General features: G+C 32.5%; 2 long non-coding RNA genes across 2 annotated transcripts; both read left to right on the forward strand.

The window, feature by feature from the left end:
- Positions 1-616: 616 nt before the first annotated feature.
- On the forward strand, positions 617-1,699 carry LOC128280611 (uncharacterized). The gene is made up of 2 exons (XR_008270702.1): positions 617-697; positions 1,494-1,699. It is a non-coding gene; the product is annotated as an uncharacterized LOC128280611 (long non-coding RNA).
- Positions 1,700-12,590: 10,891 nt separating this feature from the next.
- Positions 12,591-13,606, forward strand: LOC108456185 (uncharacterized). The gene is made up of 2 exons (XR_008270764.1): positions 12,591-12,914; positions 13,008-13,606. It is a non-coding gene; the product is annotated as an uncharacterized LOC108456185 (long non-coding RNA).
- Positions 13,607-23,421: the final 9,815 nt, after the last annotated feature.

Below are 23,421 nucleotides of genomic sequence, written 5' to 3' on the forward strand. Positions count from 1 at the left end.
CTAAATTCAAGGTTATCGGAACAATGGTTTCGTAACCATAGATCCGATTTAAAGAGAAATTTATTTCAATATTTTTGCTTGAAAATCTATATGATAGGAAAATCGTATGAAAATATTGATAGGAAAATTTTATCGATTTAGTGATTAGTTAGAAAAAAATTATTGAAGAAATTGGGTAAAATAAGGTATCGGGACCTCTATCTCGTAAAACCAAATCGAAAATAATTTTATAAATATTTATGAAATGTTATTAATGTGGTATTAAAATTTCGTTAGGAAATTTTAATGTTTGGGTAGTCAATTAAATGAAAAGGACTAAATTGTAATAGGTGTAAAAGTTGCTAGAGTGATTAAATAGCTTAAGAGTCTAATGAGAAAGGATTTAAAAGGCAATTAGACCCAAAAGTTATTTCGGCTGGACGGAAAGGGTATGAAATCAGCAGAAAAATTGATAAATTAAGGGTAAAATTGGAATATTGCAAAATTAACTAAATAAAACTAGGACTAAATAGGAAATATGTAGATTTCTCTTCATTTCTCTTCAATTCCAGCAGCTAAAAACGCCATAGGAGGGTTCTCTAAGCTGGTATTTCATAATTTTTGCACCAAATCCAGAGGATTCAAATACGAAACTAGATTGAGGAAAGGAAAAAGTTCGGGATTAGTAGATTTTTACTGTTTACAAACAAGTATCAAGGTAAGTTCGTGTAACTTGAATTATATTCTTAAATGCTTGAAATGCATGTTTTTGATATGAATATGATTTGAATGTTCATTATATGGAAATTTATGAAACATTGATATATTTGATAAAATGGGAAGAAATCCCGTTTGAATGAAAGGAAAATTCGATGGATCTCTGAAAAGGAATTGACGGTAAAAAGGATCTATCCCGGACGGGTGATATAGCCCTCCCGAAGAATATGTGTAAAATGGATTTAGCCCGGACGGGTAATCCGAATTAGGGTCTGAATTTAGCCGGACTGGTAATTCAGATCCAAGCTCATTAGAGTAATTATCGTTGCAGGATTTAGCCGGATGGTAATCCCGACAATACTCTATGAGTTTATATTGCGAGGATTTAGCTCGACGGTAATCCCGCCGCAAGGTTGAGGTTCAGGGAGTGTGCTCTCTGAAATGGATATGTGCGCACATGAATATGAATTGACGGACCCGGAATTGTACAATAAATGTGTACCTCTGAAAATCCATCGAAATTTTGATAAATTCAACGGGATAAATATGGAAAAATAACAAGGAAATGGAAATCATGGTATTGACGAGCTTATCAATCATAGTATATATTATTGGTACATGGAAATTATTGTACTAACTTGAATGTTGAGTTTGTGCATATTAGGGTAATAATGCATTGAATGGATATATGGATGTTTATTGTATTGTATTGAAAATATTAGATAAGTATAATTCTTGTTACATGAGGTTACTAAGCACAAAGTGCTTACCACGTTTCCTTTTTCCCTGTTTTGTAGTGTTAAGAGCTCGGAGGTCGGATTTGGTCGGAGACACATCACACTGTCAACCTCAGGATTTCGGTATATAAAGAAACTTTATTTTGAAAATCAATGGCATGTATAAGCTAACAAAGTAAATGTTAACGTGAAATGAATGTAAAGTTAGCCATTAGTATGGTTAACAAACCTGGTTATAGATATGTGATGATGTTATCTTATATAAATGCATGAATCTATCATGAAAATATGTTGAATTGATTTGGTTGATGTGGATTGGTCTCGATTTAATATTACAGGGAAGGTTAGATATTTATAAAAGGGCTATATTGAATATAAAAAAATTTAATTCAGTAAACTCCTAGAATGCCTCGTACCTATTCCTAAGCAATGAATACGGGTAGGGTATTACATTTATTGGTATCAGAGCTACGGTTTAGCCTGTTCTAGGACTGATGTAGCAAATACGAGATTAGCTATACATGCCATTTAAATTATTATTGATAGTGTGATATCTCCTGACCATTTAAAATGTGTTTTTCTTATAGTAATGTCATCCGACCGAGCTCAATCTGAGGAAGCTGGGAGTCATGCTCCGGCTTCAGTACAAAGAGAAGAAACTAGCAGTAGAAGGCCCGAGACAGAGGGTCGAGGGAAGGAGGCAAACACCTTCTTTCAAATGATGAATGAATGGTTTAATCAATACTTAAGAACTAACCTCAGAGTGCAGCAAGTTCAAGCTCCCTCCTACTCCTCCACGGGTTCCGAGATCCCACAAGGTATGTGCAATTGAATCATCGTAAAAGGAAAGCTCCAGAGATAAAATTGAAAATATGGGGTAAGAATTTGAGCAGCAGTTGATGATGATTCCGAACGGGCTGAATTTTGGTTAGAAAACACTACTCGGGTTCTGGAAGAATTATCTTGTACACCAGAAGAATGTCTGAAATGTGCCGTCTCACTGCTAAAAGATACAGCTTACCATTGGTGGAATACTAAAGCTTCAGTTGTTCCGAAAGAAGAAATTACATGGGAATTCTTTCGATCGAGTTCGAAAAAAATATATCACCAGAGGTTCCTTGACCGAAAAGAAAAGAATTTCTTGAGTGAAACAGGCAATAGATCAAGATTCGAATATGAAAGAGAATTTGTTCGATTGAGTAAATATGCTCGAGAATGGGTACAATGAAGTGAAATGTGCAAACGATTCAAAGAATGGTTGAATGAAGACATTAAGTTACTGATCGGAATTCTTGAAATTCGAGAGTTTGCTACATTGGCAGAGAGAGCTTATAAAGCAGAAGAATTGAGCAAAGAAAACAAACAGGCTGAGAGGGAAGCTCGAATTTTTAGTAAAAGACCGATGGGAAAATCCCAGTTTTCTGCTTCAAAGAAATTGAAGAAATATTAGGATCGTTCTACTTCAGCCATTGGGTATTCGGGCAAAGAGCGAGGTTCTCAACGCACTAATCCAAGGCCTTCTACTCCATCAGTGACCAGTGTTGGTAGTGTTGGCACTCTTAAACCGAGATGCCAGTACTGTAATAAAGCTCATTTTGGTGAATGCCGATTTAAGAGTGGGGCTTGTTACCGATGTGGTTCTTTTGACCATTTCCTCAGAGATTGTCCAGAAAGGGTTGAAAAAGAAGTTGAACATATATCGAAGCCGAGTAATCTAGTTTCGAGGGGCAGACCACCTCGACCATCCGGTAATGTCAGTGGTAGTCGAGGAGCTACAAAAGATACTATAGGTAGGCCTGAGGTACGAGCACCTGCTAGGACATATGCCATTCGTGCCAGAGAAGATGCTTCAGCACCCGATGTTATTACTGGTACATTTTCTTTACTTGATACTGATATTACTGCATTGATTGATCCCGGTTCTACGATTTATATATATGTGTTAAACTTGCAATTGTTAAAAATTTATCTGTTGAACCTACTGAATTTGTGGTTAAAGTCTCGAACCCCCTGGGCCAGTCTGTGTTAGTGGATAAAATTTGTAAAAATTGTCCACTGATGGTAAGAGGTTATTGTTTCCTACTGATTTGATGTTACCGCCATTTGATGAATTTGACGTGATATTGGGTATGAATTGGTTAACCCAGCATGATGCGGTAGTAAATTGTAAACAAAAATATATTGTGCTAAAATGTCAGAATTATGAGTTGCTCCGAGTTAAATCTGATCAGACAGAGGGGTTATCTGATATGATTTCAATAATGGCAGCACAGTGGTATGTCAAAAAGGGGTATGATGCTTACTTGGCTTATGTACTCGACACCAAGGTATCTGAGTCAAAGATACAGGCAGTTCCAGTGGTATGTGAATTTTTCGATGTGTTTCCAAAAGAATTACCAGGATTGCCACCAGAAAGAGAAGTGGAATTTTCTATAGATTTGATTCCGGGAACTACTCCGATCTCCATAGCTCCGTACCAGATGGCTCCTATAGAATTAAAAGAGTTAAAGACACAGTTGCAAGAGCTTGTTGACAAGGGTTTTGTCCGACCGAGTCTTTGAGATTGTGTATCGACTACCGGCAGCTTAATAAAGTAACCATAAAGAATAAGTACCCGTTACCTCGGATTGATGATTTATTTGATCAGCTGAAAGGTGCTATTATGTTTTCAAAGATTGATCTTCGATCAGGTTATTATCAGTTACAGGTAAAGGAGCAGATGTGCCAAAAACAGCCTTTAGAACCAGGTACGGGCATTATGAGTTTCTAGTTATGCCGTTTGGGCTAACTAATGCACCTGCAGTATTCATGGATTTGATGAACCGGAGATTCAGACCGTACTTAGATAGATTTGTAGTAGTATTCATTGATGATATTTTGGTTTATTCTCGGGATAAAGAAGAACATGCAGAACATTTGAGAATTGTGTTGCAAATTCTACGAGAGAAGCAGTTGTATGCTAAATTCAGTAAATATGAATTTTGGCTTTAAGAAGTGGGTTTTCTTGGACACATTGTATCTGCCGAAGGCATCAGGGTAGATCCAAGTAAAATCTCAGCTATTGTCAATTGGAGTCCACCGAAGAATGTATCTGAAGTTAGAAGTTTCTTGGGTTTAGTTGGTTATTATCGGAGATTTGTACAGGGATTCTCTATGATAGCTTCTCCAATGACTCGATTATTGCAGAAAGATGTAAAGTTCGAGTGGATGATGAATGTCAACAAAGTTTCAACCGATTGAAAGACCTATTAATGAAAGCACTCAGATTAGTGCAACTGAACGGTAAGGAATTTGTTATTTACAATGAGGCCTCATTAAATGGTTTAGGTTGTGTTTTGATGCAAGAAGGTAAAGTAATAGCCTATGCTTCAAGACAACTTAAACCACATGAAAGAAATTACCCAGTACATGATCTTGAATTAGCTGCTATTGTATTTGTGATGAAGATATGGCGGCATTACTTGTACGGTGAGAAATGTCATATTTATACTGATCATAAAAGCTTGAAATATTTGATGACATAGAAAGATTTGAATTTGAGACAGCGCAGGTGGCTTGAACTGATAAAGGACTATGATTTGATTATTGATTACCATCCGGGTAAGGCTAATGTTGTAGTGATGCTTTGAGCCGAAATCTCATTTATTTTACGAGCTATGAATACCCAGTTATCATTGACTGATGATGGTTCAATCCTAGCTGAATTGAGAGCTAAACTGACATTTTTACAGCAAATATGTGAAGCTCAGAAGAATGATGAGAAGTTACAGGTTAAATGGGCACAGTGTGAGTCAGGTAATGATTCTGAATTTCAGATTGGTTCTGATGATTGTTTATTATTCAGAGGTAGGGTATGTGTACCTCAGAATTCAGAGCTCATACAGAAGATTCTACGCGAGGCCCACAGTAGTACTATGTCTGTACATCCGGGGAGTAATAAAATGTATAATGATCTGAAAAAGATGTACTGGTGGTCGGGAATGAAACGTGATATCTCTGAGTTTGCATCAAGGTGTTTAATATGTCAACAAGTTAAAGCTGAACATCAGGTACCTTCGGGGTTACTTCAGCCAATTACTATACCGGAATGGAAATGGGAAAGAATCACTATAGATTTTGTATCGGGGCTACCTTTGTCTCCGAGGAAAAAAGATGCTATTTGGGTGATTGTTGATCGATTAACAAAGTCAGCTCACTTTATTCCGGTATGTATAGATTATTCTTTAGATAAACTAGCTGAACTGTACATATCTGAGATTGTCAGGTTACATGGAGTGCCTGTCTCCATTATATCAGATAGAGATCCCCGATTTACGTCTCGTTTCTGAGACAAATTGCAAGAAGCCTTGGGTACTCAGTTGTATTTCAGCACTGCATTTCATCCTCATACAGATGGTCAATCTGAGCGTGTAATTCAAGTATTGGAAGATATGTTCCGATGTTGTATACTAGAGTTTGAAGGTAATTGGGAGAGGTATCTACCTTTGATTGAATTTGCTTACAATAACAGTTATCAGTCTAGTATTAAAATGGCTCCGTATGAAGCTTTGTATGGTAGAAAATGTAGAACACCATTATATTGGACAGAGCTCAGTGAAAGGAAGATACATGGGGTTGATTTGATCCAGAAATGTAAGAAAAGTAAAGGTTATTCGAGATAGTCTAAAAGCAGCTTCCGATTGTTAAAAATCATATGCCGACCTTAAGCGAAAAGAGATTGAATTTCAAGTCGGTGACAAGGTATTTCTGAAAGTGTCTCCTTGGAAGAAAGTTCTTCGATTCGGTCGAAAGGGTAAATTGAGTCCAAGATTTATCGGGCCCTATGAAATCATAGAATGAATTGGACCGGTCGCTTATCGATTGGCATTACCACCGGAACTTGATAGAATCCATAATGTTTTTCATGTATCTATGTTACGACGATATCGATCAGATCCTTCACATGTTATTTCTCCAATAGAAGTAGAGATTCAACCGGATATGACTTACAGTGAAGAACCGGTCAAGAAATTGGCACGGGAGACAAAAGAGCTTAGAAATAAAAAGATAAATTTGGTGAAAGTATTGTGGCAAAAGCACGTGATTGAGGAAGAAACATGGGAACCGGAGGAGGCAATGAGGAAACAATACCCAAACCTCTTTACTGGTAAGATTTTCGAGGACGAAAATCCTTAAAAGGAGGGGGGGAGAGTTGTAATGGCCTAAATTCAAGGTTATCGGAACAATGGTTTCGTAACCATAGATCCGATTTAAAGAGAGATTTATTTCAATATTTTTTCTTTAAAATCTATATGATAGGAAAATCGTATGAAAATATTGATAGGAAAATTTTATCGATTTAGTAATTAGTTAGAAAAAGAAATTATTGAAGAAATTGGGTAAAATAAGGTATCGGGACCTCTATCTCGTAAAGTTAATCGAAAATAATTTTATAAATATTTATGAAATGTTATTAATGTGGTATTAAAATTTAGTTAGGAAATTTTAATGTTTAGGTAGTCAATTAAATGAAAAGAACTAAATTGTAATAGGTGTAAAAGTTGCTAGAGTGATTAAATAGCTTAAGAGTCTAATGAGAAAGGATTTAAAGGCAATTAGACCCAAAAGTTATTTTAATGGATGGCAAGGGTATGAAATCGCAGAAAAATTGATAAATTAAGGGTAAAATTGGAATATTGCAAAATTAACTAAAAACTAGGACTAAATAGGAAATATGTAGATTTCTCTTCATTTCTCTTCAATTCCAAAGACTAAAACGCCATAGGAGGGTTCTCTAAGTCGGTATTTCATAATTTTGCACCAAATCCGTAAGATTCAAATACGAAGCTAGATCGAGGAAAGGAAAAAGTTTGGGATTAGTAGATTTTTACTGTTTACAAACAAGTATCAAGGTAAGTTCGTATAACTTGAATTATATTCTTAAATGCTTGAAATGCATGTTTTTGATATGAATATGATTTGAATGTTCATTATATGGAAATTTATGAAACATTGATATATTTGATAAAATGGGAAGAAATCCCGTTTGAATGAAAGGAAAATTCGATGGATCTCTCGAAAAGGAATTGACGGTAAAAGGATCTATCCTGACGGGTGATCCTATCTGATATAGCCCTCCGAAGAATATGTGTAAATGGATTTAGCCGGACGGTAATCCAATTAGGTCTCAATTTAGCCGGACCGGTAATTCAGATCCAAGCTCATTAGAGTAATTGTCGTTGCAGGATTTAGCCTGACCGGCAATCCCGACAATACTCTATGAGTTTATATTGCGGGATTTAGCTCGACTGGTAATCCCATTGCAAGGTTGAGGTTCATGGAGTGTGCTCTCTGAAATGGATATGTCGCACATGAATATGAATTGACGGACCCGGAATTGTACAATAAATGTGTACCTCTGAAAATCCATCGAAATTCCTATAAATTCAACGGGATAAATATGGAAAAATAACAAGGAAATGGAAATCATGGTATTGACGAGCTCATCAATCATAGTATATATTATTGGTACATGGAAATTATTGTACTAACTTGAATGTTGAGTTTGTGCATATTAGGGTAATAATGCATTGAATGGATATATGGATGTTTATTGTATTGTATTGAAAATATTAGGTAAGTATAATTCTTGTTACATGAGGTTACTAAGCACAAAGTGCTTACCCCGTTTCCTTTTTCCCTGTTTTGTAGTGTTAAGAGCTCGGAGGTCGAATTTGGTCGGAGACACATCACACTGTCAACCTCAAGATTTTGGTATATAAAGAAACTTTATTTTGGATATCAATAGCATGTATAAGCTAACAAAGTAAATGTTAACGTGAAATGAATGTAAAGTTAGCCATTAGTATGGTTAACAAACCTGGTTATAGATATGTGATGACGTTATCTTATATAAATGCATGAATCTATCATGAAAATATATTGAATTGATTTGGTTGATGTGGATTGGTCTCGATTTAATATTACAGGGAATGTTAGATATTTATAAAAGGGCTATATTGAATATAAAAAAAAAATTTTAATTCGTAAACTCCGGTAATGCCTCGTACCCTATTCCGGCAATGAATACGGGTAGGGGTATTACATCCGATCACACCTAAACAAAAAGATTGGTGGCGACTCCTAATTTTTGTTTTCATTTTCAAAACCAAAGTCGATCCCCCTTTTTCAAAAAAATGGTTTCGACAAGTATTTTATCTCTTCTTAGATATAAATAAGATTTTGTTTTTGAAAATTGCAATTTCAATGATAGTACCAAAGTTAATCCGAAATAATTATTAGTCTTGTTTCACTTCATATCTCTTTTAGAAGAACAAGTTTTTATTTAGAATAGTTTTTGCTTGGAACAATTGTTGTTTAAGAATAGCTCTCCTTCAAACAATTCTTATTCGAGGCAACATTTACAAAGAACAACTGTACTTGGAATAACTCATATTCGAAATAACCTCTATCAAGAACAATTATTTTGATAACAATTCATGTTTGGAACAACACTTGCAGGTATGGAGATAATTGTAGTTGGAAAGAACTCTCCATTAAAATGTAACCACAATCTTAAGAGTATATAAAGTGGGTGATTTGCATGAAAGGGGATCATCCTTACCATATATTTGTTGAGCAGTGTGTGTGTATTCTTTGCTGCATTGGTTTATTACTACTAAGGGTTTGCCTTTTTGTCATAATGATTTGTATTTACCGTGAGTGTCTGTTCAAGAATGCAGAGCATGACACGTGTGATGTGGATTGCAACTAACCCTCATTTACTTGTTTCCTAAGCATGTTTGCATAAGGCTAATTTGATGCTATTAAAACCATTTTATTGACATTATTAAATCATAATACATGAACTGTCTTTATTCCAGCTGTTGAAATTTATGTTGCAAATGGTAATGGTCCATGCCTAAACTGTGAAACCATCTTAATAAGGTAGTTGAAAATTCCCATATCTACAATTTCAGCACTTACCTTGTCTAATATTTCATCAAATTTATTATCTATCTTTCTAACTTATAAATTTAATTTTTATACTTATTTAATTTTAAAATTTCAGTTTCAATCTAAACAACAATTATTTCTAAAATCTTATGCAATATCATATCGACTTGCTATTTCAGATAACAATCATAAAAAAAATGTCACAACATTTTATCTAATTATTTAAGTTAGTATTAAAATTTTAAAATTAAAAAAAGTATTAAAGAAAAAACAATTAAATTAGAAAGTAGGGATTACATCCACAACTTACACATATTACAATATTAATAATAAACTTTTACATAACATACTTTATTTTCACCGTTTAAGTTAAAACTAAAATTAATCAAATTAAGATACATATACGCCATTGTATTAATATTTTACTTTACCACTTTCACTTTCACTTGTTTAAAATTAGCATGATAACTTTTTAGTATATTCTTGTTTAGATATTTTAGTGCATTTTTATTTAATATTAATTATAAAATATTTAATATTAATATAATTTTAATTTTAATTTTACAAATCAATCTGATCCAACCTCATCCGATTAAATTATATCCAACTTGCAAGAATAATGTTTAAATTTCAAATACTTGTATTTAAAGTGAGTTTCTTTTTAAAATTAAGTTTTAATAATAAATACAACAAAGTAAATATGATTTTAATTTACATTTGATTTTTTTAAACAAGACAATATATTATTTTACCTCTATTTTTGTTTTTAATAATTTATAAAATTAAAATAATAAAAATATAAATTTATATTATTATCTACATATTTTATAATTAAATTTAAATAAAATTATTTAATTGAAAATTGAGCCAAAACCGAGGACAAAAAAATCAATTTATACATATTTAATATACCTTTCCTTTTAATTTTTTATATTTACTTAATAAAATTGAATCAATAAATTAAAATTATGAATCAATAGAATAAAAATAACATCACCTTTAATTATATTATAAACTATTTATCTATTTCATGTATGAATTTTTTTATGAACTTTATTATAAAAGTCTAAGTGAAAGACAATAATTAAAAATAATTTAATTGGAGAGTTGCATTGCGTCGCAGAAATTTAAGAAAACTAGTTATCCTCATAAATTTGGGTTTTATTAATTCATTTATAATAATTAATTTTTGGGTTGCTCAACTAAGTTAGCTGACAACTCTAATTACTTATGCATATTGCCTTAAGAAAATGAAAAAAAAAAAGAATATTTGAAACCGAAATTGGTCAAGATGTTTATCCACATTTATAGCAGCTAAAATAATTAGAATTTTTTAAAGAAAAATATTAAGCAAATTTAAAATGCTCCTAAATAATTGTCCTAATTTGTTTTAGATTATCATTTAAGCAATATTGATTGCAATTTATTGAATTTCATTAATTTAACTTTTGTATTTAATACAAAAGATGTTATTTCAAAACCTTTGCTTAAAAAGTAATAAATAAATAAATTTATATTTTGGTAGGTTAGAAATATTAACTTTAATTTAACTAAGTAGTCTAAATACAATTTTACATTTAGATATTCAAACTATATGCCGTTAAATCTAGAATTAAATAACATCATATCAATTAGTCAAACAAGATTTCACATGTGGTGTGCCAGTCAAATCTCACATCGATATACAAAATTAATTTTAATAATAAAAAAAAATTAATAAAACATCAGTTTATTTATTTTTTGAATAAAAAAACCAAATGCAATTCTACTTCTTCCTCAAAACTTCATGTGATCCCTTTTTAAGAATTTGGAGTGATGAGCAACTTGGGAGATTTGACTTGAATACGTTAACAAACATATGAAGAATATAAAGAAAAAAGAGAAATGGTAGGTATTGGATAAGATGCAATTTATAAAAGAAAATTGAATATACTTTTGAATTTAGGAAAGCATTATTAATGGATATAATTTTTATTTTGATAAATAAATAATTTTAATTGATACTTGTAGTAAAAGAAAGGAAACTACATATGAAGGAATCATCAATAATTTTAATTAATTTAAGTTTATTTTTAAATTTTATTAAATAATGTATTTCATAAAGAAAGAACAAAAATACCTTTTTTAGTAGATCAGTTATTTGTTATGGTTTAATGATAAATTTGATAAATATAAAAAATAATATTCGAATTGGATGTAATAAACGGAATGTTAATTTTTCTTGATTGTATTTATAAAAAAAATGCAGAATTTGATTCAATAGATTTTTTGTTATTTTATTTTGATTTAAGTAAAATGAATTAAAATAAATAAAAATAGATGCAAAATTGTTCAAAATTTCACATTACTTAATTAATGTAAAATTATTTTGGTAGTGTTTGGAACTAGTAACTGTTTGTAATTACACAATGAAATTTTAATGCGATTATGTAGTATTAATTGGTAAGTTATCTAGTAATTGGATTTGAATGTAATTACTTATAACTATCTGGGAGTAACATGTCTAGATAATTAGTATAATTGGTGAATCTCATTGAATTTGAGTACAATTTGAGCATCTCAATTACACTCTCCAATTTTTAGGGTAGGTTTAGAATTAAAGTAATTACATGAGTAATTGCAAATAATTAATAATTACCTTATGACTTTCTAAACATATATAAATTATTTAAGTTTACAAAAGTTATTTTTACACAATAATAAAATATTTTATTTTTAAAAATAATTATATATTTATTATTGAATAAAAATATTTTGTTATTTAACCTAATTCCACCTATAAATGAAGTTACTAAATATGCAATATGATATCACAATCTGATAATCTTAAGGATACAAATTCGTATTGTGATTAAGATGATGAGGAAATTGGTCAAGGAACAACAAATGAATGAATATATGTTAAATGTTAGGAGGAATAACCAAATACATATGAAATGTTTGACCAATTAGATAAAATTACATATTATATTTATTTTCTTGTTATTTTTATATATAATTGTATCGTCGACTATTTTTAGACTAATATTACACAATATTATATTTTAATTTTGTAAATTGTTTAAAGGTTTTTATAGCAATTAATATTTAAAAAATTAAAATTATATAAGCATGTAATTAGAAAATTTAAAAAATATATATTTTGTAATTAGAAGAGGGTATGATGTAAGTAATGTTGATGATCCAAATATAAAATCAATAAAATTAAATTCCTTAAACCGAACATCGTTTGAAGCAATACAAAAACATTAGGAAAGAAGGCAAACCATTCAACCTTTCTGTCGAGTACAATTCAATGTTATCCAACTTGTTTTCCACTCTAAATTCTCCTTACCCTCCATGCCTACCCATAATTAATTACCAACAAATAAGGGAAAGAAAATCCATCTCTTTCTCTTTCTCTCCTGAAAATCATTGCATATATAATGGTCTAAATCTTTCCAAAATCAATCTGCACGAGAAATCCAAACTAAAAATCTTGTTCCAAGATCCCTATATATTTTTCTGGTTTTTTTCTCAGTTCCCAAACACTTCAATTTCCCAGAGGTGAGAAATTATACGTGTTTTCAATTTTCAGTTCCTCCTTCCTGTTTCATCGATTTCTCACAACTGATTGTTTTTGTTGTTGTATGTGGTCAGTTATCAAACAGTTGAAATACATAGAAAGCAATGAGTCGGAGAGCAAACAGTCCAAAGCTGGAATTGACGCTGAAGCTATCACCACCACCACCAAGGGCGGCGCCCAACCAACAAGTAGGTTCGCCCAACACATCGGTTTCGTCGTGGGAAATGTCTCTTGAAAGCTCGTGCGTGTCTTCGGAGCCCGACAACTCCACGACGACGATGCAATACCCCAGCAGTCCTGAAGAAACTTCGATGGTGCTGGTGGGATGCCCTCGATGCCTCATGTATGTTATGCTATCGGAAGTGGATCCCAAGTGCCCCCGATGCAAGAGTACCGTCTTGCTTGATTTTCTTAACGAAGAGAATACCAAAAAGACAAGGAACTAAAACGATGAACCTCTAGGATTCGTCTGTCTTTCCTTGCTTTTCTCATGAAACAAACACGTTACTTAATTCCTAGGTCTTCTTTTGTGGTTTTTTTTTTTTTTTGGTTTTGTTTTGTTTCTCTCTCTCTCTCTCTCTCTCTGAATGTTTGAACTTTGAAGTTCTAATTATATATTTTTGTTTATTTTATGTCTGGTTTGATTTCCCTGCAAGAAAATCTTTTTACACAACAGCCAAAGTGTTTCACTTTCCTCCTTTGAGGCAAAGGGAACTTTGCGATCTTTGTCTTGGTTTTCATACGAGTTTTTTCCTTTACAGAACATCCAAGTGTTCCCCTTTTCCTCCTTTTGTTTAGCTTATAATTTTAGGGAAGAACATAGGTGGCGTCTATTTAAAGATTTAGATTTTGTGAGACATTTTAAATTAATTATTAAATAAAAGAGAAAAAATATTAATTTAACGTTGATGGTGTTATATTAAATTTGTATTGAGAAATATGAATTTATTTTAATTAATTTAATTGATTTTAATATTAAAGAAGATAATTGATTTTAAAATTTTGATTTACATAGAAAAGCAACATATTCAGTAATTAATTTAACAGATTTTTATAATCATTACAATTTTTAGTTTTTAACATAGTTTGATCAAACAGTTACTATTTATTCATTTTATCTCTGAACCACATTTGTGGATTTAAAATGATTCCACGATATTCAATTATAATAAGATTTCATTTAGTTACTAAATCTTAATTTTGATTTTTTTCTTATTTCAGTTAAAAATAAATCTAAACATGATCCACTCATCAATAATGAAACTCAAATTCAAAATAAAATTAAGAGAAAATTCACGTATAGTATTTACGCACGAATTAAAAAAACTTTCTCCTTAACTCAAAACCTCATTTGGCATTTATTTTATGGTTATGTTGGTAATTTTCAAAACAACTGAAAATTGAAATATTTAAAATCAAATGATGCAATTAAAGCCGGATCTAGATACGTTGCAGCTTTGCACTTTGCCGAACATTAAAACATTTAAAATGGTGCAAGCCTCCTGCTGGTAAGTTGAAATGCAACATAGATGTGTCGTTTTCCTTGTTCTTCAGGCAACCGGCTGGGAAGCGCTGGTCTGGAACGAATCGTGGGAGTTTGTTCGTTGCGTTATAGGTTATATGAAACATGTGGTCGACCCATTCATGGCAGAACTTTTTGCAGTGTGCAAGACTCTTTCTTAGCTTCCATCTTAGCATGCGGATAACATTGTGCTAGAGACTGATTGCCAACGTCTTTGGTAGTCCTTCACTTGTCGAAATACCGATGTTTCAGACCCTGGTTTACTGATCCAGGACTGTGTTCGTTTAAGTTCCATATCTTGCTCTTTGTCCTTTCATTGGACAAGAGAATGCGCTATTAAAGCTGCCCACACTTTGACGTGGGCAACTTTATCTGAAGCGAACTATTCGGATCAAGTTGATTGTCCTTCTATTTTTATTGAATTTTTGCTATTGGATTGTTCTACTATTTCAACTGAAATTGAGGCGAGTTAGGATGGGTGTATTAGGTAAATCTAATGGCTTGGATATAAAGTCCCCATCTTGTTAATACAGCAGAATAAGGAAGAGGTCAAGGAGAAGGTGTGGTGGTTGTCATAGAGGTCGGTTCACCTAGTTGAGGCTGCGAGCTGAAGGTTACAAAGAGTGAAGGGGACGAGAGTGTTAAGGCTAGATGTTGAAGGTAATTTGTCAGAGTGTAGGCTTGGCAACTTGGGAGAGTCGATCATTGCTTCATCGTCTCTAGGGGTATTTATAGGCGAGAGTCTCTTGTAGGATGGTGTTAACATGTTGAACTTACTATTAAACCACCATTATGGAACTCGTGGGGTAGATGTTTTTAATGGGATGAGGATGTGTATGATAGGTGTAATAAGCCATTTTTGCCCGGGCCCTAAACAAAAAACCAAATAAAATAAAAATAAAAATAATTAACAGTCTAATTTTTTTACAAGCCCAAAATTACAAGGCCTGATACGCCCAAAATATTTGAAAATTTTTAGAAAGCCAAAAACCTTAGGGTTTCTAGTGCCGCTGCTCTCGTGCCACGTCAGCACACCTCGTCCCGAGACCTAACATCCTTTCTGCCGCTGTTTCACCAAAGTAGCAAGAGGTTCGCTTCTCTCTTCTGTTGACCAAGTGCCGAACCTGCAAAAGAAGACCAAAAAGAACACAGAAACAGAGCAGAGAAACAGTAGCAGAAACGAAAGCATAAACAGTAGCAAATATAAAATCAAATGTACTATTCAATTATAAAAGCTACCACTATCAATGTAATGTTTTACACACACTAGAGTAATCAAAAAATAGAAATCAAAACTTCAAAGGTGATTTCTTTTTTTTTTAATCTATTATTTATTTTTTTTATTTTTTTTAAAGAAAAAGAAGATATAAAAACAAAATCTTTTACGTTTTTACCTGCGTCTTGCCCTCCATCTTGGAAGACCAACGGACCCTTGGGGGTTCGCCGATTGCTTGCGATAGAAATGAGCAAAAACGAAAGGTTCTTTGCTTCTTTTTATTTTTGAGGGCTTTTTTTGGCCATTTGAAACCCCAAAATCGGGGTTCTACTTGAAAAGGGAACAAAATGTGAGACTTTTAGACTTTTCGGCGACCGTGGATGGTGGCGCCGTAGCCGGAGACCGGTGGCCGCCACAATGCCCGATGGCCGAAGCCAAGGCTGAGCAAAGGGGCTAAAGAGGAAAAATAAAAAAAAAGGCTAAGTTTTTTTTTTTTTGAAAGAGGGTTTAAATGATATTTTTAGAGATATTTTTGGCATTTATAATGATATAAAATAGCATCATTTGGGACTTAAGCATCAGTTTCCAAAACGACGCCATTTTGCTTAAGACTCGAAACTCGACCTGATTTTAAGCTAGGATCTGCATGTTTTTCCCCCAGAGGGATATTTACGCGTCAGTCCTTCCGCTTTTTCGCCCATTTTCAATTTAATCCTGTTCTTTTTTTTCTTTTTAATTTTACCCTGTAATTTTTGCATTATTTGATTTCAGTCCTCTGTAAAACAGTGCACATATGGACAAGGGGATTATTTCCTAATTGGTCCCTGTCCTTCCTTCGCGCATTCGATTTTAATCCCTTAACTCATTTTATTGTTTAATTTGTTTATTTCATTATGATCTTTACTTTAAATTTTGTTTATATTTCGATTTAGTCCCTTACTTTCAATCTTTTGCATTTTATTTTCCTTTGTACTTATTTATTTGTTCATATATTTCGATTTAGTCCCTTCTTTACTCACTAGTACTACTACTATTATTATTATTATTATTATTATTATTATTATTATTATTATTATTATTATTATTATTATTATTTATGCATTTTATTACTTAATTGCACCCTTAATTCCATTCATGTTTTAATTTGGTCCTCTATTTTCAATATTTTACAAATTATTTTCCTCAATGTTTATTTATTTATTTATTCCTTGTCTTTATTATATTTAAAATTAGTATTTTCCTTTTTTTGAACTATTTTGTTATTATTATTATTGTTATCATTGTTATTATTTATTTTACTATTTACTTTATTTTTCTTTGATTGTTAATATTGGTATTAAAGTGATATGTATTATATGATTATTGCCATTATATGTACTATGAATTGCTTATTAGTACATTTATATTGTTGTCATTCATTAGTGCAACATTTTATTCATATATTATTTTTAATATTACATTAATTCTTATCCAAATACACAAAAAGGAAATTTTCAAAATAAGACAATATTTCATATTTGGGAGATTCGAGAAATCGTACCCTAACTTACGGGGTTTCGATTTTCTTGTTGAACTTAAATAACCGAATATCCTTTTAAAATTAAAATACATGAGATTTCAAATAAAAAATAAAGGCAAACTTATTCTCAAGTATTTGAAGTGTCGTGTCCTAACTTACGGAATGTGACATTTTGTTGCCTTGAGATGAGAGGGTCTTTAACATACTTTTTGATTTATTCAAGCAATTTTTAGGTAAAATTAACATTAATCCAAAGAGGGATCGTATTTTAAATTCTTTCAAAATTTTCAACTTTCGACATTAAGACATTAATTAATCAATTAGGTACCAATTTTGGGCGTTATGGGGGTGCTAATCATTCCTTTGTGCATAACTGACTCCCGAACCTGTTTCTCAAAGTTTGTAGACCAAAAATTGTTGTTTTAATAAATCAAATCGCTTATTAAAACGATCAATCATAAGGTGACCTGATCACACCTCATAAAAAAGAAGATTGGTGACGACTCTCATTTTCGTTTTTAAATAAAAAGTCGAACTTTCAAAAAAATAATTTCGACAATGGGATTTACCTTGATGTTCATTCTAACTTTGATGATATAGAGTAGTTGAACTCATGTGGTCTTTGATCCCTAACGACATCACACTTCTCAAAGAAGCCTAAGGGTCTGGGCATCAGATGGTTTGTGTTTGTCCGGATGGTTGGCCCCTTCCAATTTGTTGCCGGTTGGTTTGCTGCTCAAGCAAATTTTCAGTTTGCCTTGTGTTTCCTTGCGATTGAGGTATAACATATCTATTTTAATTTTTCCCTGATTAATGAAATTTATGAATTTTTTCCTTAAAAAAAATTTGTTAGGCTCAATATTGATTTCATTATTACACAATAAATATAAACCATCACACCAATTATCATTTACTTTTCACTAAACCACCCATTGTTAATTTCTTTACCACTCAATTCACCGAAGTCTAATTCTCTATTCATATAAAAAAGTATAATTGTCAGATATTATATAATAAATAGAAATATAGAATAGACAATCATCATACAAACAAATTTTAATTAGATATAACTAAATTTAAATGATTTTTATCTAATAATTTACAAAATATTAGCTTCTAATGTGACATGTATTTTTCTTTATATTATAATAGAAAATTTTCAAATAATAATTAAAATTTTTTAATATATTCAACATATAATATAGTTTTCCTTTATTTAATTAATGCAAAATAACATTGTAGAGGCCCAAATTTGCCCGGGGCCCAACAACCCCCAAAAATATATATATATATATATATATATATAATTGTTAGCAGTCCATTTACAAGGCCCGAATATCCTATGGCCCAAACTAAAACCCTAAGCCCAGCCCAAAAACATTTAACATTTTTGGAGGAACCCTAGGGTTCCCTCCCCTTTGCGTCGCTCCGCTCCCCACGTGGTGTCAGCGCGTTCAACGCCTGACCACCCCTGGCGCCTCTGTTGCCTCAGCATAGCACCCTCTGGCCTTGTCCCATCACCTACAAAACAAGAACAAAAAGAAAGCAAGACAGACAGCAGAGAAACACGCAAAACAGAAGCGAAACAAGTAGATAATAGTAACAAATCATTGTAATCGGCTATAAAGCCGAAGAGAAAACCATTGTAAAAGGGGGGTCTTTTTTTTAAAAAAATCAGTGTTTTCAAACACTTTTTGAATAAAATATAAGAACAGATTCAAATACAAAAACAACAAGCAAGTCAAAAACTGATTCAATCCCGTCAAGGTCTCATTTCTTTTTCTTTTATTTTCGTCTTTTGATTACACATACATGTTTTCTTTATTTTTATTTTTTAAAAAAAAAAACAGAATATATATTTACATATAAATATAGCCAAAAAAATAAAAAAAATATTACCTTTTTTATTTCGACCACGTGTACGGTGGTGGCGTGTAAGGCATTTACAGTGGTCCAATGACCGGGCCAGAGGGAATGAGAGAGGGCTTAAAGGGAGCTCTCAGGTTTTTTTGAAGAAAGAAAAGAAAAAATAAAGGTTTTTTTGCAAAAATATGGCCTTTTATAACACTACCAAAACGACGCCCTTTCATTCAGCTGCAAAACACCCCGAAACGGTGTCGTTTAGGCGTCGACTCGAAGACCCGACCCGCTCTACAAAGGGATCAGCGTGTTTCTGCTAAGCGGGATAATTGAGCGCGTGGTCCTTCCGCATTTTTGTTTCTTTTAATTTAATCCTTTTTTATTTCCCTTTTGTTTTTAGATTTTCCCCTGGAATTTGCGCTTGTTTCAAATCAGTCCGCGGTTTAATATTTCATTTTGATATTTGGTTTATTTGTTTCTTAGTCCTCTTTGATTTGCGCACATTATATTTTAGCCTTTGATTTTGTTTCAATGATTCATTTTATTTATTAATTCCCTTTTAGTTTGCATTTATTTCAATTAAGTTTGTTTATTTGAATTTATGTAATTTCTATTAATTTATTTATTATTTAGTTTTTCTTGAGTATATGATTCTGAATTATTATTATCGATTTTACATTTGCCTTAGTATATTATTTTTACTTACATTTGTACATATTTTAATTGTTTTATTATATAGTTCATTTAATTTAAAATTCTCTTTTATATTTCTCTGCTTTAAACATTCATATGATGTTTATTCTTAAATCCTATTATTTTTATATATATTATTTATATTAAACTATCTTTTTAATTTATGTACATTATTTACTTATATATACATGTGTATACATTGTCTCGTATATTACTATTACTATTATTACTATCATGGCTATTACTTTTTATTATGATCATATTTTCTTTTTGAGCTTATCCATTTATTATTTTATTATTAATTAATTTAGCATTATTTACTATTATTATTGTTATTTTTATTATTACTACTATTTTTGTCATCTTTTAAACTGTTTTATTTAATATTTCATTTTTTTTGTGTTTATTTGCTTATCTTCATTTTTATTTGTTTTACAAGCTGTTTTATTATTCTTCTATTCATGTAATTATTTTTATTTACTTGTTGGTCTTCCTACTATTTATTTAGTAAAATTTCAATACTATCTCGTAAATTTGTATTTGTTTAAAATCTCTTCATATGTTATTTATCTTGAACCATTTTTTGTTACTCGTTTTAAATTTTTTTCATAAATTATTTCTTTAAAATTTATATTATTTCATGTCAAATGGTTTCATATAGTTCTAATTTAAATTGTTTTACACTCTATTGGTTTTAAGTTGTCACATATACTGTTTTAAGTCGTTGGCTACCTTAATTTGTTCCATGTATTATTTCCTTCATCATAATTTACAATTGTTTCTTAGTTTCTTTTTATTTCGCCTTCGTGTTTATTTATTTTAATCGTTTATTAATTTAGATTTCATCATTGTTATCATCGTTGTTCTTATTTTTTTTGTGTCATTGTCTTATGTTAGTTATTTATTGTTTGATTGTTCATATCAATAGTTAAAAATTATGTGATTTGTAACACCCCAAACCCGGCCCAGACGTTATGACCGGATCCGACATGCCACATTGAAGGGTTCAAAACATTTTATATTGTTGATCCAGAAAAACTTACTTAGTGTTTTAAAAGATAATTTCATTATAGGTTAAAGTGAATGGAAGTCGTGCACCGGTAGGAAACCGAAAAGAGGTGGTGAGTCCATCGGATTGCTAAGTACCAAGCTCCTTCGGATCCAATCCTAGACATGCATACCGCCATTGCCACACCCTAACGTCATGGATATTTCTAGGAAACCGATTTGATTAAGTCATTTTAGGAAAAGTGATTAATTTTGGAAAATACTTTCGCTATGGAAGCTTTGCTTGTTGTCGTGTTATTTTGAAATCAACTGTTGTTTTTGAAAACGCGCCCTAAAGCTATCCAATTTCAACAATTAAAATAAGTAATACCTATCTTAGTAATACATATTAAAACTATCAAAAATAATTAAGCGGCCTTATTACATTTAAAAACTCAAAACTTCAAACATAAATAAAAGGATATCCAGTTCACCAGAAGAAAATCAAACTTTCAGAGCGGGTGGCCACTCAATTCCCTCACACTCCAAGCCCACTATGGTTGGGGATTTCTGCGTGGATGAAAATAAAATGGGTAAGTTTGGGAAACTCGTGTGTAAGGAAAACCCATTCAAAGCCCAAGTGAGCTCAAGCCTATTGGGCCTAAGCCCATTCAGTAAAAAGTGGTAATGGACCGAGCCCTTTTCAGATTATAATAAACCGGGCCTTAGCCCTTATTCAGATAACAAGATGGCCCATAGGCCCATTTCAAAATACATGCAACATCAATAAATATATGCAAGCCTATTTGGGAGACTACTCAACCCACCAACCACTACACTCCACCGTACCACCATACACTCCATGTGGGGAATAGCTCAACCCACCCAAACCCAACACTCCACGATTCTTGACCTTTTTGCTCGGTTAATAGTAAATTGAGGCAAAGCTCAAAGACGTGGACAAGCCACTTTCAGTACTTCCTCCGTCAATATCCCAATCCCATGCATCGATAATAACAACATGGCATGCGATAAATAACAACATCAAACATGCATTTAGGTCAATTTAACCCTAGGGGTATTTCAGTAATTTTCCACATAGGGGTATAAAAGTAATTTTCCATACATAGGGTATTATAGTAATTTAGCTGTTTTAGGGTTTTTCATGCATATTCCTACTTTTCACGTACTAACGTAATCACGCATCGAGGGTTTTTACGAATTAGGCCGTTGGCCCATCATTCCAATTTTGGCCCATTAAGCCCAAAATATCAAGGGCACGTAAATCATGCACTTTGCGGTCAAATTTTGCAGCTTACCAAAACATTAATCGATTTACCTCACGAGCATTCGCACACTCGCAAATCTACAAAATACAGGTTTTCGGCATTTCGACTTTTCGACTTTTGCCGATCCAGACTAAGAAAGAGGGTGTTAGTTACACACCTGTTTGCGACTATATGCTGACGAGATCCACACACGAACCGCCTACAATTGGATTACTAACACGTTAATCTAACTATTCAAATACAAACTACGTATTAACCCCTTACAATATTCGGCCAACCACACCTACAGATCATAGTAAGCTTATAAGAAATCAATAAGCAACTCATTAACAAATTTTTGTCAATGTTTACCACATAATCATAATTTCACTCCCTTTTTCTTATGGAACAAAAATTAACTAAAATTACCGGGTTCTATCTTAAGCTTGGGCCTTCTAGAAGCCCACTAACATAATTAAACCAATGCCAACATTCACAGGATTCCCGAAAATTGGGGCGTTACAACTCTACCCTCCTTAAAGAAATTTCATCCTCGAAATTTACCTAATCCAAACAGATGAGGGTATTGCTGTTGCATCGTCTCTTCTGGCTCCCAAACTCAGAAGTTTCCCCTTCCTTAACTTGTTGAAAACGAGCGACCAAAGACTCATCGTTCAACTATTTTTCCTTAATCTGATTCACCCAGGTTCGCCTTACTTACAATTCAGCCAACAAACTGCAATCATCATACAGACTCAAACGAGCAATTATTGCTCTCAGATTAGATACGGTTCTACGACTTAAAACATCGGCTACCACATTAGCCTTGCCTGGGTGATACTCGATCGAACAGTCATAATCCTTAAGCAACTCAATCCATCTCCTTTGCCTAAGGTTCAGCTCTTTCTGAGTCAACAAATACTTAAGACTCTTGTGGTCTGTGTATATAATACACCTTTCTTCATACAAGTAATGTCTCCAAATCTTAAGTGCAAATATCACTGCTGCCAACTCTAAATCATGAGTCAGATAGTTCCCCTCATGAGGCTTAAGCTGTCGTGATGCATATGCAACCACCTTACCCTCTTGCATTAACACGTAGCCCAAACCCACGTGTGATACGTCACTGTACACACTAAAATCCTTCCCAGATTCCTACTGAATTAACACAGTGCTTGATCGAACTTTCTTCAACTTCTCAAAAGCTTCCTGCTGCTTCTCAGTCCATACAAACGGTACTCCTTTCCTTATGAGTTTTGTCAAAGGTGCTGCCATCACAGAAAAACCTTCCACAAACCTTCTGTAGTATCCTGCTAACCCTAGGAAGTTTCGAATTTCCAACACCGTCCTAGGTGGCTTCCATTCCAAAATTGCTTCAATCTTTTAAGGGTCCACCTTAATCCCTTCGGCAGAGACCACATGT

This window comes from Gossypium arboreum, chromosome 9 (genome assembly GCF_025698485.1).
Source record: "Gossypium arboreum isolate Shixiya-1 chromosome 9, ASM2569848v2, whole genome shotgun sequence".
In the NCBI taxonomy this organism is placed as follows: Eukaryota; Viridiplantae; Streptophyta; class Magnoliopsida; order Malvales; family Malvaceae; genus Gossypium; species Gossypium arboreum.